This window comes from Panthera pardus, unplaced genomic scaffold (assembly GCF_024362965.1).
Source record: "Panthera pardus isolate Hobbes unplaced genomic scaffold, ASM2436296v1 HiC_scaffold_1, whole genome shotgun sequence".
Taxonomy (NCBI): Eukaryota; Metazoa; Chordata; class Mammalia; order Carnivora; family Felidae; genus Panthera; species Panthera pardus.
This window is the reverse complement of record NW_026526654.1, coordinates 68,613,232-68,630,448: the sequence shown is the minus strand read 5'-3', so window position 1 is coordinate 68,630,448 and position 17,217 is coordinate 68,613,232. Positions and strand designations below refer to the sequence as shown.

General features: G+C 42.5%; 1 pseudogene; it reads left to right on the top strand.

Annotated features, from left to right (window-relative positions):
• The first annotated feature begins 2,911 nt into the window (after positions 1–2,911).
• Positions 2,912–3,286, top strand: LOC109265837 (NADH dehydrogenase [ubiquinone] 1 subunit C1, mitochondrial-like; annotated as a pseudogene).
• Positions 3,287–17,217: the final 13,931 nt, after the last annotated feature.

Below are 17,217 nucleotides of genomic sequence, written 5' to 3'. Positions count from 1 at the left end.
CACTGTTTTTATCAGCATCTTTCCCAACAGATCCGGGGAATGTGATGAGTTAGAGTCACCCGTATTAGGCAGCTATTGGTTCTCCTAAATGGTTTTTGTTCCCATGACAACACTAACATCAATGTCACCTCATATGCCTTATAGGTATAGCACTTTAGAGTTGTTTAGAGCATTTCCCATTACCCACTTGCTTTTCCGATTTATTTGCACATGGGTGGAGGCCTTCCCCATTCTACTGCAAATACTGTGTTGGAGGTCACCAATGACACTCATGTAAAAGGTCCTTGCTCAGTCCTCATCTTCCTTCCCCAATTTGTTGCACAGTTAACCAAAGCCATTTTCTTGCAACTTTCTCCTTTTTGTTTCTCTGACTCTCCTTGTTCTTTTTCTACCCCTTCAGTTGCTTCTTCATTGCCTTCCTTTCTGATTCCTTTTCTTCTCCTTTTCTAAATGTGAGCTTGCCCCAAAAGTCTGTCTTCTGACCTCTTCCTACCATATTCTCTTGCTTTTATGTATGTTGTCCACATCCATGGCCACATTTAATATGGCTTCTCCCAAGCATATACTCCCCCAACTACCCCATCTAATAAATGGCACCACAATGGTTCAACCAGTTATTACGTCTGTAAACCTAGAAGTCATTCTTAACTCCTCTCTTTCTCCCACAACCATATCCAAGCCAAACAATTCTATTTGTTCTAGCAGCAAAATGTGTCCTCAATCCAACCATTTCTCACTTTCCCAGCCCCCATTAAAATTCTCATAGTTTTTTGTATAGAATGTTGCAGTAACATTAGACAAGAAATAACAGACACCCAAATTGGAAAGAAATAAGTAAAACTATGTCTGTTTGCAGATAATATAAAATTATATGTAAAAAACCCTAAAGATGCTACATACAAAATAAAATCTGTTAGAATAAACAAATTCAGCAAAGTTGCAGGATACAAAGTTAACACACAAAAATCAGCTTGCATTTCTATATGTTAAAAATGAATAACCCAAAAGGAAATTAAAGAACAATTCCAATTACAGTAACATTGAAAAGAATAAATACGGGTGCCTGGGTGGCTCAGTTGGTTAAGAGTCTGACTTAAGCATCCTTGGCTCATGGGTTCGAACCCCACATCAGGCTCTGCACTGGAAGTGTATAAACTTTAAAAAAATAAACTTTTTTAAAAAAAGAATAAATAAATAAGGTATTTAGGTATTAATTAAGGAGACTTATACACTGAACACTACAAAACAGTGCTGAAAGAAATTAAAGAAGACATAAATAAATGGAAAGACATCCCATGTTCATGGGTTAAAAGACTTAATATTATTAAGACATCAATAACATCCAAATCAATCTACAGATTCAGTACAATCCCTAATAAAATCCCAATGATATTTTTCTCAGATGTAGAAAAATCTATTCTAAAATTCATATGGAATCTAAAGGACTCCCAAATAACCAAAACAATCTTGAAAAAGAACAAAGTTGGAAGACCGATACTTCCTGATTTCAAAACTGACTACAGCACTACAGTAGTGAAAAACAGTATAGTCTTGGCATAAAGATAGATAATAGCCTAATGAAGTAGAATAGAGATCTCAGAAACAAACTCACATATAGGGTCTAGTAACTTTTAATAAGGGTGCCAAGACCATTTATAGGAAAAGACAGTGTTTTCAACAAGTAGTTCTGAGAAAATTGGATATTCACGTGTGAAAGAATGAAGTTGGACCCTTACCTAACACCATATACAAAAAATTAACTCAAAATGGTTCAAAGATCTAAGCAAAGGAGCTAAAACTGTAAAACTCTTAGAAGAAAACATAGAGAAAAGCTTCATGGATTTTGCAATGATTTCTTGAATATAATACAGATTTTAAAAGAAAAAATAGACAAATTCGACTTTATCAAAATTAAAAACTTTTGTGCATCAAAGGGCACATCAAAGGGTAATAAGTCAATCCACAAAATGGGAGAAAATATTTGCAAATCACATATCTGATAAAGGATTAATATCCAGAATAAAAATGGAACTATAACTCAACAGCAACAAAAACTAACAACCCAATTTAAAAATGGGCAAAGGACTTGAATATAAAGAATATAGAGGGGCGCCTGGGTGGCTCAGTCAGTTAAGCCTCTGACTTCAGCTCAGGTCACGATCTCGCGGTCCATGAGTTCGAGCCCCATGTCAGGCTCTGGGCTGATGGCTCAGAGCCTGGAGCCTGTTTCAGATTCTGTGTCTCCCTCTCTCTCTGCCCCTCCCCCGTTCATGCTCTGTCTCTCTCTGTCTCAAAAATAAATAAACGTTAAAAAAAATTTAAAAAAAAAGAATATAGAAATAGAAAATATACAAATGGCCAACGAGCACATGAAAAGATACTCAACATTACTAACCATTATAGAAATGCAACTCAAAACCACAATGAGGTGCTACTTCACACCCATTAAGATGACCGTTACCCAAAAAATAAAAAAGAAAATAACAAGTGTGAAAAGGAAGTGAAGAAAACAGACTCTAGTGCATTGTTGGTAGGATGTGTGTGGTTTCTCCCAAAAAATTAAAAATAGAATTACCCTCCATATGATATGGCAATTCTACTTCTGAGTATATGCCCCAAAGTGTTGAAAGCAGCTATTGCACAATGAGGTACATTTTAAGAGCCATTTGTACACTCATGTTCATAGTAGTATTATTCACAATAACCAAAATGTGGAAGCAACTAAAGTATCCATTGATGGATGAATGGATATGCAAAATATAATATGTACATACAATGAAATATTATTCAGCCTAAAAAAGGGGAGGGGGGAGTTCTGACACATGCTACAACATGGATGAACCTTGAGGATACTATGTTAAGTGAACTAAGCTAGTCACAAAAAGACTAATACTGTGTGATTGCACTTTTATGAGGTATCTAAAGTAATCAAATTCAGGAGCCTGGCCCAGCAAGATGGCACCAGCTACATATTTGTGCCCCTTCTCCAAGCTGCTGGCTCTAGCCAAGTCTCCCAAGCAGCTCTGCAGTGCAATCAAAGTTGTACATTTGGGAGCCACCACATAACAGACCTGACTGGCTGCAAGTTGGACTGACCTTGGGCACCTCCATCTTCTTGTGAATCTATCTCATCAAACAACATAATGAAGGTGTTTTAGAGTATCAGAGAAGAAATGGGCTGGAATAAACTTCTGAAATACTAACACAGTATGCTCTATATAGTGATTATACCAGTTTCTTTGGATTCACCAATCTGTTGAGTTGTAAATATGAGAGAAAAAGTTATATGTGAGTGTATGTCAAATCAGCATTTGTGTTTTGCATCATTAAATGAAAAAACAAAAATACTTCCATATTCTTAAATAAAATAAAATAAGTCAAATTCATAAAGACAGAAAGTACAAGGGTGGTTGCCAGAGGCTGAAGGAAGGGGGAAATGAGGAGTTATTGTTTAATGCATATAGATTTTTGGTCTTATAAGATGAGAAAAGTTTTGGAGGTGGATAGTGATTGCATAACAGTGTGAATGTACTTGATGTCACTGAACTGTAACTTAAAAATGGTCAATTTTATGTTACATAGATTTTACCACAATTTTTAAAAATAAGTAATTTTTAAAATAAATTAGAAAAAGTCCAAAAAAAAAAAAAAGAATGCTGTATAACATCCTACCTAGTTGTCTTCCTGTTTCCACCCTTGTTATTCTACCCTTGTTTTTCAAGAGTAAATCAAATCACATCGTCTCCTGCCCAGAACTCTGCAATGGTTTCCCAATATTCTCAGAATAAACATCCTTATAGTCAAAAACAAAGCAAAACAAAACAAAACAAACAAAAAAGTCCTTATAGTCCACAACGGTCTGACCTATCAGTCCGTCTTATGTATCTGTGCAACTTCATCTCTATCCCTGAGGACTTTCCTACTGCTGTTCCAGGCACCTGCCATAATGTCCCTGTCCCCTTACTTCCTCACTTCATTTGGGTCTCTGCTTAAATGCCACCATGATTTTCTTGACCTCCCTTTCTAAAAGGCCCCTCCCACACACACACACTCTACCCCCTTAACCTGCTTTATTTTGCTTTACAGTGTTCATCACCATCACTATTTCTTATAACATCATATATTTGTTTGTGAATCATTGGACTCCTGTAGTATGTTGTGTAGACATCTCTAACTCATTGGGGTTCTGGTCACCACAGACATCGGCAGCTGCCGGTGTTCTTGTCCCACCCCTGGCTCCCTCACACGTTATCAGGAGCCCCACACTTAGGCCTGTGGATATTCCAGCTTTCTTGTCCATTCCCTGCCCCTGAGAACAGCTGCCCTTGACCACCGCTAGGCAGAACAGCTCCACAAATTGTATGCTCTTACACATCTGAGGAGGCGGCCACAAAGGAGTCCCCGGGGACATCTGGGTGCTGAATTCTCAAGTATCCTAAACACACTATAGACAGTGAAGTTGGAGGAGGTTAGTTCCACAGCCTCCCTGTGCGCTTGGGACAGGAAGTACTGGAGGAGGACCAGAGAGGGATCCTCCAAAGCATGGTGCCAAGGCCAGTGGTTCCTCATGCCCACATCCGTGAGCAGTCTGCCTTCATGGATCCATTTCAGCCTCCCTTTCAGGTCACGTTTCCTGTTGGTGGCTCTCTTTCTCCTTTCCCAGGCTCCAGTCAAACTGAACTGTTTGTTCATCTCCCAAAATAAAAGGCACTATTTTAGGGCCTAACAGTAGCACAAAACGGTAAGTTGTGTTGGATAGAAAACATCAGTTGCTTCTTTGAAGATAAACAAGGAAGGCTTTGTTTGTTTTGCTTGTTTAGAATTTGTTCACTGGACCTGGAACAGACCTTAAAAATCATCGTGATTCTTCCGAAGAAGTGCAGGCTCAGACGTGCAAAGGGTCTCAGTCCTGGCAGGCGGCTACGCGGCTGGTGCCACACCAGGCCTAGAACCTGGGACAGGGGTCTGAAAAGCTGCTAACAGTCCCCAGGGCCTGTGCACCTGACCCCACTCCACTAGGGTCCTCTGCCAGCCCAAATACCACAGGAAAGACATGCTGGGTCTGGACAGGTCTAGGTCTCCTACAACCCTGGAAACCACTGATTCTGCCCCTGCCCCAGCCCTTCCCAGCCTTGACTCTGGCCGGATGATAGGAGCCAGAACCACAAATCCTTCCTTATCCCATCTGTAGTTTCCACAAGTGACAAAAGTCTTGAAACTTGGAGAAAAATAAAAAAGTATGTCTTCCTCAAAAGTTCTGGGCTGCTGCCGCTATGAAGATGAAGAGGAAAGGGGCTCCTGGAACTACTGTACAAATGTCCCACAGCTCTCCCACAATGACTGTGGCCAGGACAGTGTGGTGACGTGACCTTCACACCACAGAACCGGGGGTACGGCGGGTGGTTAGCTGTACTGGCTCTTCATGGGGCTGTGGAGAAGGGGCTGGAGCCGAAGCTGCTGCTCAGAGAACGAGGTTCTTGCTGGGCCTGGAACTCTGTTTCTAATATTGGATTGACCCAAGTGGAAATTAACAGTGGACAAATATCACAACATTACTATTCTCACCTTCAGAAAAGAAAAAAAAAACGCTTGAGAAACAAAGTCTACAGGCAATCATTATAGGTGTTCCTTCTCCTCCCCGAAAAGTTCAGCAAACTGGCTAATGTCCAACTCATTAAAATAAAAGCAGTGGAAAAAATTTCACCCTGCACACCCAGAACTAAGTCTTGCCTATCAGGTTTTCAAGGAGCAGAATAAGACTCCTTTTGATGGTTAGAAAGATGAGTGAGGAGGGAAAATTCCCCTTTTTCCCCTCTACCTCTGAATCTGTAAACCTCAGGGAGGGAGAGGAGAAATCTCTTAAGACTTTCTTTTATTTTTAGAACAGTCTGGAATTTCTAAGCATTCCAGAGGCAGGCAGTCATTCACTGAGAAGGATCCACTAAAAAGTCTTTTTTTGGTACAATTTGGCCTGATAACACAAAGAGATGAAATCTTACTATAATCCAACTTTCCAGGATGGCAAATGAAGGCATTTGTTTAGTGTAGAAACAGAAAAGATCCATGACTTTAAACAAAAATATAACCCTAAAAGAGCAGAGAAATAAATCAACACATTTTTCTAATTTGTTTTTCCTGACAACCTCGAGAAAAAAACAGGAATAATGTCAGCCTGTTTTATGTGTAGCATGTTTCAGGCCACAGAAATCTTCTCTGGAACTCATAGATTTTCTTTTTAAGTTTATTGATTTATTTTGAAGGTGGGGGGAGCGTGAGTGGGGGAGGGTGAGAGAGAGGGAGAGAGAGAGAAGCCCAAGTAGGCTCCATGCTGTCAGCGCAGAGCCCCACATGAGGCTCAATCCCACGAACCATGAGAGGGTGAGGCATGACCTGAGCCAAAATCAGGACTCAAATGCTCAACTGACTGAGCCACCCAGGTGGCCCAAGGACTTCTCTAAAACTCTTAAAGGCCTGCAGAATTCCTGGAAAGATGAGAATCAGCTCTGATTTTGAAGGAGATCTCAGTTGGTCCTGGATAACAAAGTGAATTAAGGAAAATCAGGGCCAATTTCTTGCTGATTTTATTGATACACCAGTCACAGAAGTTTTACTCAGACTTTTAGAGACATTGATTTGAATCTAGCAGATATATTCTTGTAAACACAAACCTGGGATTCTTAAAAAGTCAGAACTAGTGTTAAGGGCATCAGGGAAAGTGTTTATTTTCATAATGCAAGATTAAACACCAAGGAAGAAGTCAGTATGAATCATGTTTCTATTTAGGTCATTAACAAAGGGAAGGAGTGGAAACAAAACTTGAAACCTTGAATTTAGAAAGCAGCAAAGTTTATGCATGGGAGGGCTCATTCTGTGATAAGACAAACAGATAAAAGAATTACCCAGTGTAGTGGGCTGAATGGTAGCATCAAATGTATGTCCACGTCCTAATCCCAGAGTCTGTGAATTTTTTAAGGTGTTATGAATTTATTCTGAATCAGAGTAAATTGTGTTCACTGTGGCTCAATTCCTTACAAATCATAATCCTTGATAAACACAGTTAAGCAGTTTTAATGTTTATTCCTTACTTATAGTGGATACACAGCAGTTTATACACAAGGCAAAGCCAGCCTGGTTTACTGGGAGTGGAAGTGTGGTGAGGGGATCCTGCCACAGCCAGCTAGCAAGGGGTAAATCCACCTACACCCTCTAGGACCTCCTTCCTGCTGAGCCATCACTTGGTGGTAAGGGGAGAATTTATAAACATGAAGTTTAACATGGCAGATGATGGAAAAGGACTCTTGAGAAAAATAGCAAATGAGCTACCAGAAAACCCTAAGGAATGTCCTGTTCTCAGCTTTCCCTGGGTCAAGTCTGAGTATGAAGCTGGAGCTTTAAGAATTAACGTAGGGGGTAAGGGGCAGGGGACTCTCCTGATCTCCCAGCTCATGGCCAGGCTCTGTGCCAGAGCACCTGGGGCTCCCCGAGAGACCCTGTGAGCAATTTCCACCTAGTTCCAGGCAGAGCGGCAGAAGTGGTGGTGTTACCCTGATTTCCCTCTGCGCTTGGTCAGCCCAGGCACTGCTTGTGCCCAGGCATTTAAACAGCAATCACAATGGCAACAGGCTGAAGGCCTGTGCCTCCTCCTTTCACATCTGTACACAGAAGGATGACCCATCTTGAGCAGAAAACCTCAGAGACATTTGGGAAATAGAGATGGGGAGGCTGGGGACAAGGACAAGACAGGGGGAGATAGTTGGAAATGGACTGTCACCCCAGATGAAGACCTCCGAGCAAGACCATTCATCTGGTTCCTTTGCCAGTGAGGCAGGATCTGAGGCCCACCTGGAAGCCTGGGGCTTGGGCTTGCTTACCCTCAGTTCTACTCCTCACCACCACCCCACCTTCTCCTCTGCTCTCTCTGGGGTGGGGTGGCAGGTTCATCCCTAAAGGATGCATATCTCAGACCCCCAGGTCAGCCCAGCTTCTGGCTGGATTTGGAGTGTGGAAGAAGGCAGTGAGGAGCCAGGGTATTTCTTCTCATTCTCCCTTCCTTCTGATGGCGGCTATGTCTCCTCTGTGGCTCCAGTTCCTGCCTTCCTGGCCCACCATGGCCCCAGATCCTGCAAGGAGACCCCTGGGCTTGGGGAAGGCCATGTCCTCCCTTTGTCCCTGCAGCCACCATGGTAATCACCTCCCATTGTGGGTCATCTCTGTGTTACCTCATGCCTCTCTCAGTCAGCTCCTCCATCACAGCATAAACCTTCCCTGTTGTAAATACTCAGAGTGGGCTCTGTGTTCCCGATTGGACTCTGGCAACTACACCACCCCAGCCCATGTGAGCTGATGGATGGGCTTCTCTGATGAGCTCTTTACTCTATGAGGGGCATGTGTTGATCACACTCAGATGCTCCCACAATCAGTCACTAGGCATCCTCCGTGGGCCCAGCACATGCAGGCACTGCCACACACACACATGTATCATGTACATTGCAATGACCCTTTGAGATATTGTCAGATGACACATAGCCTAAATAATGAGGTGGGCACATTTCAGAGATGCTGAGTAATTATGCATCCTCCGACCATTAGCAATGTCTGGGATACAAACCATAGATCCCTTTGACATGATAAACCCATCTATCCATATTAAGTGATTTCTACTTACCAACAGAAATGATGGACTCTTCTTAATATTACTGAGCTTTTCCACGGCACTCCCATTTATTTGGCACTGTAGTTTTCTTAGTTTCTCAGGCTTCTCTCCATTTCAACAGCCCTGAAAATGGGGGCAGAATGTTCTTCTTCAATTGGGCATGCTCAGTAGAATGAGCACAAGCTGATGGCCCAAGAAAACAGTAACACAAAATGCATCATGCATCCAAGTATCTAAAGAGTACTTTACAATTGCTTTAATAGCGGGAGACCTCAGAATTCCACATAGCCCAGGACATCTGAGTCATTAGGGAGGTCACATGCACCAAGCCACTTAGGAACTGTCCAGAAGAACCAATTCACTTTGCGTTTCACAGATGGGCCATGAGACTCCTGTTGATGACTTCCCAGGGCCCAATTAGCACTACTTTCTGCTCCAGTGGGGAGGGAAAGATGCCCCGGGAGGAAAGGAGCTTTGGCTGGCAGTCTAACCTGGGCTCTGTCCTGGTGGAGTAGAGAGAGGTGGGTTTGGCAAAGGAGTAGATGCTGTAGAAAAACAAACAGATGGGAAACATGCAGTGAAGAAGGCATTCTGACATCTGAATTTTCCACACTCCAGGAATGTCAGTGTTTATAAATTCCTTCCCCTGGCGTACATAAAAAGACTCTTCTGTTTTGAACATGTTAGGTAATTAGGAGCCTGGAAGGATGAAACCCCAGGAAACCTAGTAGGATACATTAAGGAACCAGCTTGCTGTATGGCTGTTGTTTTTCCTCTCTGTATAGAAGAGTAGAAAAGAATAAATGAATTTCTCCTATGGGCCAGAATTAGAAAAATCTCACATGTCTTTGTAGCACCACTGTCTATACGGCCACTGACACATAGTAGATACTTAGTAAATATATGTGTGTGGATGAAGAAAGAAATGAAATAATCTTGCCAACTTCAAAAAATACATCTTCATTTATTCTTTTTTTTTTTTAAATCCATTTGTCCAACAAACATTAAGCAGAGTTGGGAATGCAAGCTAGTGCAGCCACTCTGGAAAACAGTATGGAGGTTCCTCAAAAAACTAAAATAGAACTACTCTACGACCCAGCAATTGCACTACTAAGCATTTATCCAGGGGCTACAGGTGTGCTGTTTCGAAGAGACACATGCACCCCCATGTTTATAGCAGCACTATCAGCAATAGCCAAAGTATGGAAAGAGACCAAATGTCCATTGAGGGATGAATGGATAAAGAAGATGTGATATATATATATATATATATATATATATATATATATATACACACACACACACACACACACACACACACACACACACACACACTGGAGTATTACTCGGCAATCAAAAAGAATGAAATCTTGTCATTTGCAACTACGTGGATGGAATTGGAGGGTATTATGCTAAGTGAAATTTGTCAGTCAGAGAAAGACAAAAATCATATGACTTCATTCATATGAGGACTTCAAGAGACAAAACAGATGAACATAAGGGAAGGGAAGCAAAAACAATATAAACACAGGGAGAGGGACAAAACATAAGAGACTTAAATATGGAAAACGAACAGTGGGTTACTGGAGGGGTTGTGGGAGGAGGGATGGGCTGAATGGGTAAGGGGCATTAAGGAATCTACTCCTGAAATCATTGTTGCACTCTATGCTAACTAATTTGGATGTAAATTTTAAAAATAAAAAATAAAATTAAAAAAATACATTGTTGCTAAAAAACAAACAAAAACATTAAGCAGAGCTGTGTCAGTCCACATAGGATGAAGATATACAATAACACCTAAGATGTGGGTCCTGCCCTCAAGAGGGTCACTGCCAGAAAACGAACATTTCTGAGTACTTGTGCCAGTGGGGGCCAGTCCTAGGGCTCAGCGAACACTACAGGTACCTCTTTTTTAAAAAATAAGTTTATTTATTTATTTTTGAAACAGAAAAAGAGAGAGCACAAGATGGGGTGTGGTTGCAGAGGGAGACACAAAATCCAAACCAGGCTCTGAGCTGTCAGCACAGAGCCCGAAGCGGGGTTTGAACTCACAAACTGTGAGATCACAACCTGAACCAAGGTCAGACACTTAACCGACTGAGCCACCCAGGTGCCCCTCTGCTATAGGTAGTTCTGTGTGAATGACAGCCATTCTGGCTTTGAAGATTAGGATAAGGTGTAGCTTCATCAGTTCCCTGCTGTGAGAACTCCCTGGTGTTCCCCCTGATGTCCTGGTGAAGTAGAGACCCTCTCATCTGGCTCCCATCAGCTGGCTCCCATCAGCTCTTCTTCCTAAGGAAGAGCACGGCAGAAATGGCCTCTCAGAGGCTGTGGGGCAGGAGCTGACTCTGGAGAGAAGTGGCTGCCCCAGATGGAAAGCAGGGCCTTCATGGCAGAGGGAATTTTGGAGAAACACCAGGTACTCTGCAGGGAACAATAGCCAGCCTTAGCTCCACTCTGCCTCACTACTTCCAGCTGTGTGTGTGTGTGTGTGTGCATGTAACTTACCCTCTCTGAGCCTCTTTGCTCCCTGTGAAATGATAACAATGATGTAGCAGTCCAATGGGGATTGTTCTGCAGAATAACTAAGTTAATGCATGCAAAGCACTCAGCACAGGACTTGATAATACATCAACATACAATAGTGGCTAAGTTTGGGGAAATGATGGAAAGAGGAATGGAAAATAGTACCTATTAGCAAGAAGCTGAAAGAATAATAGCTCGGATAAGACTTTCACAAAAATTATATATTTGATAGACTATAAACATTCCAAAGAAAAAACCAGATGAATTAAATTCCTTTAGTATTGATTATCTTCTAGGCCAGTGCGATGGTCAATTTTATGTGTCGCCTTGACTACGCTATGGTGGTTTGGTCAAACACCAATCTAGAGATTGCTGTAAAGTATTTTTTAGATGAGATTTACACCTAAATCAGTAGACTTTCAGTAAAGCACAGCGTTCTCTGTCATGTAGGTTGGCCTCATCCAGTCAGATGAAGGCCTTAAGAGAAAAACTAAGGTTTCCCAAAGCAGAAGAAATTGTCAAAACTGCAAAATAGAAACCCTGCCTGAACTTCTGGCCTGCTGCCCTGTGGAATTTGGACTCCAGACATCATCACTTCTTAACAGGATTTCTAGCCTACCAGTCCGTCCCATGGGGTTCATTTGCAGGAGCCAATTGCTTAAAATAAATTTGTGTACGTGCATGCGTTTGTGTATCCTATTGGTTCTGTTTCTCTGGAAAACCCTACTATAGAGGGAAATAGGACAATTTTATGAGGAATCAGTAGGATTATACACAAGGGGAAAGACTTCATTCGTAAGAGTTCTGTTTCGGGAATAAAGATTCATGGCATTTGAGGAAAGGTGAAAACTACCAAACAAAGCATGTATCTATTTGCAAGTTGTCTGTTTTGGGGCCCTTTCAGTCTCAGCTCCACAATGTATTACAGCAGGCTTTCCTGAGACCCTACAATTTCAAACAGACATCTTAAGAAATTCCTTTCTCTGAAAAGAGGAGGCAAAGCAATGTATTCATTCACCGTTTGGCACTTAGCAGAAGCTGCCTGGCAGTTTAACGAATGGTTTATGCCCTCTCTCCAACTTGATTATAGCCTTTCCTAGGTACTCTCAGCACAGAGTCTGCCATTCTAAAGATATAAGGTTCTCGATAAACATTGCTCATATTGAACTGAGTCAAATATGTCTTCCCATGGACCTCAGATTACTCCATTAGAATATATTAAACACCTATAAATGGCAGCATTCTAGGCAGAACCAAGGGGATAGGTGATCATGTAGAGACTACTCTTACCGCTCTTACTTCCCCTCCCTCCATCCTGCTCCTTGTTCACTTGTACCTGGCCTCATGCCCAACATTTAGTCAACAATTACCATGGACCAATGAGACACAAAGCCTGTGCTTGATGTCTGATGGGAAAGGAGAGGAGAACTCTAGCCTCTGGTTTCTTGGCCTCTAACTCCAGTGGCCACTTTCTCCACCCCACCTCCACCATCTGCCCCCTCTGGCATACCTTGACTCCGTCTTCACCGTTAAGCACACCATCTCCAAATTCTCTATTTCGACACCCTGCCCATTCTTGGCCACCACCTCTTCACCTCCTGATTCACTCATTTGAGTTTCCCCACTCCAGCTACGCTTCAAAACCACGTGGCCCTCTAAATCCCCAGGACACGTGTGCATGCACTCACGCATGCATGCATACATGCACCATACACTTCCCTGGACTCAGAGCCCATGGTCCAGCACATCAGCCTCACTGCTACAAACACCCTGGGCCTCCTATCTCTCCTGCCATTTAATTAACCCGGCAAAACACCAACCCTCATTAAACCCAACTGTCTGCTTGCTACATGGCTGCATTCCAGCAGCAGAAACTGGGAGAAGAAAATCAAACAATCCTGCTGCATGTTTTTCTTTTTCTTAAAAAATGTATAAGATAGTGAAAAGGCAGGCCTACGCCAGGTGACTCCATCTTGTTCTGTGTCCTTCACCTAGACCAGGCCTCCTCCCCTTGAGTAACCTCCCGCTCACCCGTTCAAACTTCCTGATGAAAACATGCCCAGCGACCTGCGTAACAGGACTCCGACCCTTCCCCAGCCAATCAGCTGAGGCCACAGCCATTACCTCACCAACTGCCCCTAGACCCCTATAAAACTTTTGTGCTTTTGAAACTCGCTCTCTCTCCCCAGTATCTCACCGCTGCGTGCACCGTGCAGGTAGGGGATTGAGTTCGAGCTAGCTCGAATAAAGGCTCTTTTGCTTTTGCATCGGACTCGGCTCCCTGGTGGTCTTTGGGGATCACGAATTCTGGGCATAACAATAGCTTTTAAATGGTCACATTTCCCTGGTAAATCAAGTCCCCTCTTCTCAAGGAGACTTTGTGGCAACTTCTCCTCCCTCCTCAAACCTACAGGAAACTTTTTTCTTCACTTTCAGCTTGCGACCTCATTTTATACTTCACTGAGAAAATACATACAATTAGATGAGAACTACCTCATCTTCCCACCACTGAATTCAGAACCTGTGTGAAAACCCACAGCTGATAGTTTGCCTTCTCAACCTGCTCTTCTCCAAAGCCAGACCCTCTCTTGTGCTCTCCAGCCAATCATCTGTCCCTACTCAAGCTCTTGCCTCCTATGGCATAAATTTCTTCCTCGCTGGATCATTCCAATCAACATATTGATTTGCCTCAATATGACCCATTTAAATAGATTCCTCAGTTCCATGCCCCTCTAGCTGTTTTTCCATTTCTTTGTTTTCCTTTAGAGCAAAGAAATTGTCTTTTTCATTCTATTCCCTCATCCTCCATTCTCTACACAACTTCTCCTCCCAGCCAGGCTCTCGTCTTCATCAACCCACTGAATGACTCTTTGTTTTTAAGTTTATTTATTTTAAAAAGAGAGTGAGAGTGAGTGGGGGAGGGGCAGAGAGAGAGAGAGAATCCCAAGCAGGCTTCACGCTGCCAGGGTGGGGCTCGAACTCATGTATCATGAGATCATGACCTGAGTTGAAATCAAGAGTTGGACGTTTGGGGCACGTGGGTGGCTCAGTCGGTGGAAAATCCAACTTTGCCTCAGGTCATGATCTTGTGGTTCATGGGTTTGAGCCCCGCATCAGGCTCTGTGCTGACAGCTTCAGATTCTGTGTCTCCCTCTCTCTCTATTCCTCCCCCAATTGCACTCTGTCTCTCTCTCTCTCTCAAAAATAAATGAAAAGATTTTTAAAAATTAAAAAAAAAAGAGTTGGATGTTTAACTGACTGAGCCACCGAGAAGCCCCACCCACTGAATGATTCTTAATGAGACTCCCACAACAGCTATTTTGTCAGCTCGAGGGGTCAGCTCTCTGTCCACATCTTCTCCGTCCTCAGAAGCACTGGCCATTGCCCACTATTTTCATGAAGGATGTTTTTTCCTAGGTTTCTTGACACCATGATATCTTGGTTGTTGTCCTACTTGAGTGGCCATTCCTTTTTTTTTTTTTTTTCTTTCCTAATATGGAAAGTTTTAAATATGTCCAAAAGTCAACAGGATAATATAATGAATTCCCATGCTCTTATCACTCAGTGTCAATTCATGACCAGTCTGGTTTCATTTATCTCCTATGTACTTCCTGCTCCCAAATTATTTGCAAGGCCCAGACATATTATTTCATCTGTAAATATTTCTGTATGTTTTTCTAAATAAGGACTCTTTTTATAAAAAACATAACCACTCCATCATTGTCACACCTAAAAAAATTAACTATCCTTGATATCATCAAATATCAATGGCTCCTTCCTTTTAGCTTCCTTTACTGGCTTCCCTTCTCTACCTGACCTCTAAATGTTTGAGTCTCAGGCTGTGTCCCTGTTCTCTTCTCTTTTTATTCCACTTCCCTCATCCAATCTCAATCCCCACAATCTCTTTTATTCCACTTCCCTAGACAATCTCATCCAACCATAGACCTTTGAATGTCATCTATATGTTTATGACTCCCCTGAGTTCCAGTTTTCTGTAGTCAATGGTTTAACTTAAATTTCTAATGAGAACATCAATTTTGGTGTGACAAAACAACATCTTTGATTCTTTTTCTATCCCACCCCTGGCCCCAAGCCTTCTCAACTTCCAGCTTTACCCATCCTAATAAGTGACACTATCATCTATATTTTGTTCAGTCAGAAATCTGGCAGTTATCCTTGATTTCTTGATTTTACTTCTAATTCATGTAGTAGGGACTGCTCTGTGGTTCCAGTGTTTTCTGTTCTTCCATAGTAAGAGAACTTTTACCAGGCACATGTGCCCCCAGAATAAAGATGGCATTTCTCAGGTTTCCTTGTACCTAGTTGTGGCCCTATGACTTGGTTCTGGCCAATTGGATGTTAATGGAAGTACCAAAGGACCACTTTTTGTCTCCCTTATCACTTTCTCTATCTTGACATCTTGAATGCAGAGGCTGCCTTGAACCATGAGGATGAGGGTCACACCCCAAGATGCCCTAATAGTGAGCTGTTAGTATGTCTATCATTCAGGGTCTAGTCTGGAAGTAGAACTTAAACAGGCAAAGTTTAATATAAAGAATTACTATTTATAGGGGACTGGGTACTAAAAGAAAACTCTAAAGGACTGATGGCTGAGAAAGAGTAGGCAAAGAAGAAACAAATTTGAAGGGGGAAAAGGCTCAAAACTTGTTGAAAAGGGTATGGCTGCAGCCCACCAGAGGTGGAGAAGTTTGCTGGGTTCCCTTAGGCCAGTTACCTTAGAGGAAATTCACAGTCAGTGGACTAAAGGTGGTGGGTGGGAAAATGGGCCAAAGCTGGACGGTGATGGCCATGGGATGCCCCATATGCATGCCATTGGAAGTAACCTCATGGGAGCAAGTGGAAGAGAAAGAGAACCATAACCAAGAAGAGAATCTCCTTCTTCCTGCCATATCCATATAGTACCATCTACTGACAAAGCTAACATCATGACAACCAGCAAAGGAAAAATGTTTACAGATTCCAGCTCCAGTGCCAAAACAACACAATGAAGAATGGATTTGGAGTTAAGAAGCAAAGCCTGTATTAGTTTGATAGGCTGCCATAACACAGACCAGGAGGCTTAAACAACATTAATTCTCTCACAACACTGAAGGCTAGAATTCCAAGATCAAGGAATTAGCAGATTGGTTTCTCCTGAGGCTTCTCTGTGGCTTGCAGACGGTCCCCTTCTTGCTGCATGTCTTCATGCGGCCCTTTTTCTCTGCATGTGCACATGTATTCCCTGGTGTCTCCTCTTTTCTGAATGCACCAGTCTTATTGTATTAGAGCTCCACACTTATGACCCCATTTAACCATAATTACCTCTTTAGAAGTCTTGTCTCCAAATACAGTCATACAGCCTCCAAATAGAGCTTTGACATGTGAATCTGGGAAGAACACAGTTCAGTCCAAATGACTCCACCCTTTGGGCCCCCAAATTTATGTCTTTCTCTCAATCAGAATACATTATTCCCATCCTAACAGCCCCAAAAGTCTTAATGCATTTCAGCACCGACTCCAAATCCACAGTCTGTTCTAAACGGCATCTAAATCAGGCATAAGTGAGACCCAAGGTATGATCTGTTCTGAGACAAAATTCCTCTCCATTACAAACCTGTAAAACCAGGGAAGTTATGTGTTTCCAAAATACAGTGGTGGGACAGGCACAGGATGTACATTTCCATTCTAAAAGGGAGAGATTGGAGAGAAGGAAGGCTTCCTTTCCTTGGTAACAGGCACAGTGTGTGGTGCACTGGCCCTGGATTTCCTATGCAGACTTTGATTTCAGAGAAAAATAAACTTCTGTCCTATTATTTTGGATACAGAAGACCCTAATCCTAACTAAGCTGAAATACACATACAGTTCAGCAGCAAATCTTGTTGGCTGTGCATCTGAAATATAGCTCACCATCACCATTGCTCTAACCCTGGTCTGAGACACCACCATACCTTAGCCCTCTGCCATGCTGTGCTCTGGAGATGCTTGCCTAAACTGCTGTTTGTCTGTTCATTTTGCTATAACCCATTGCTATAAGGCA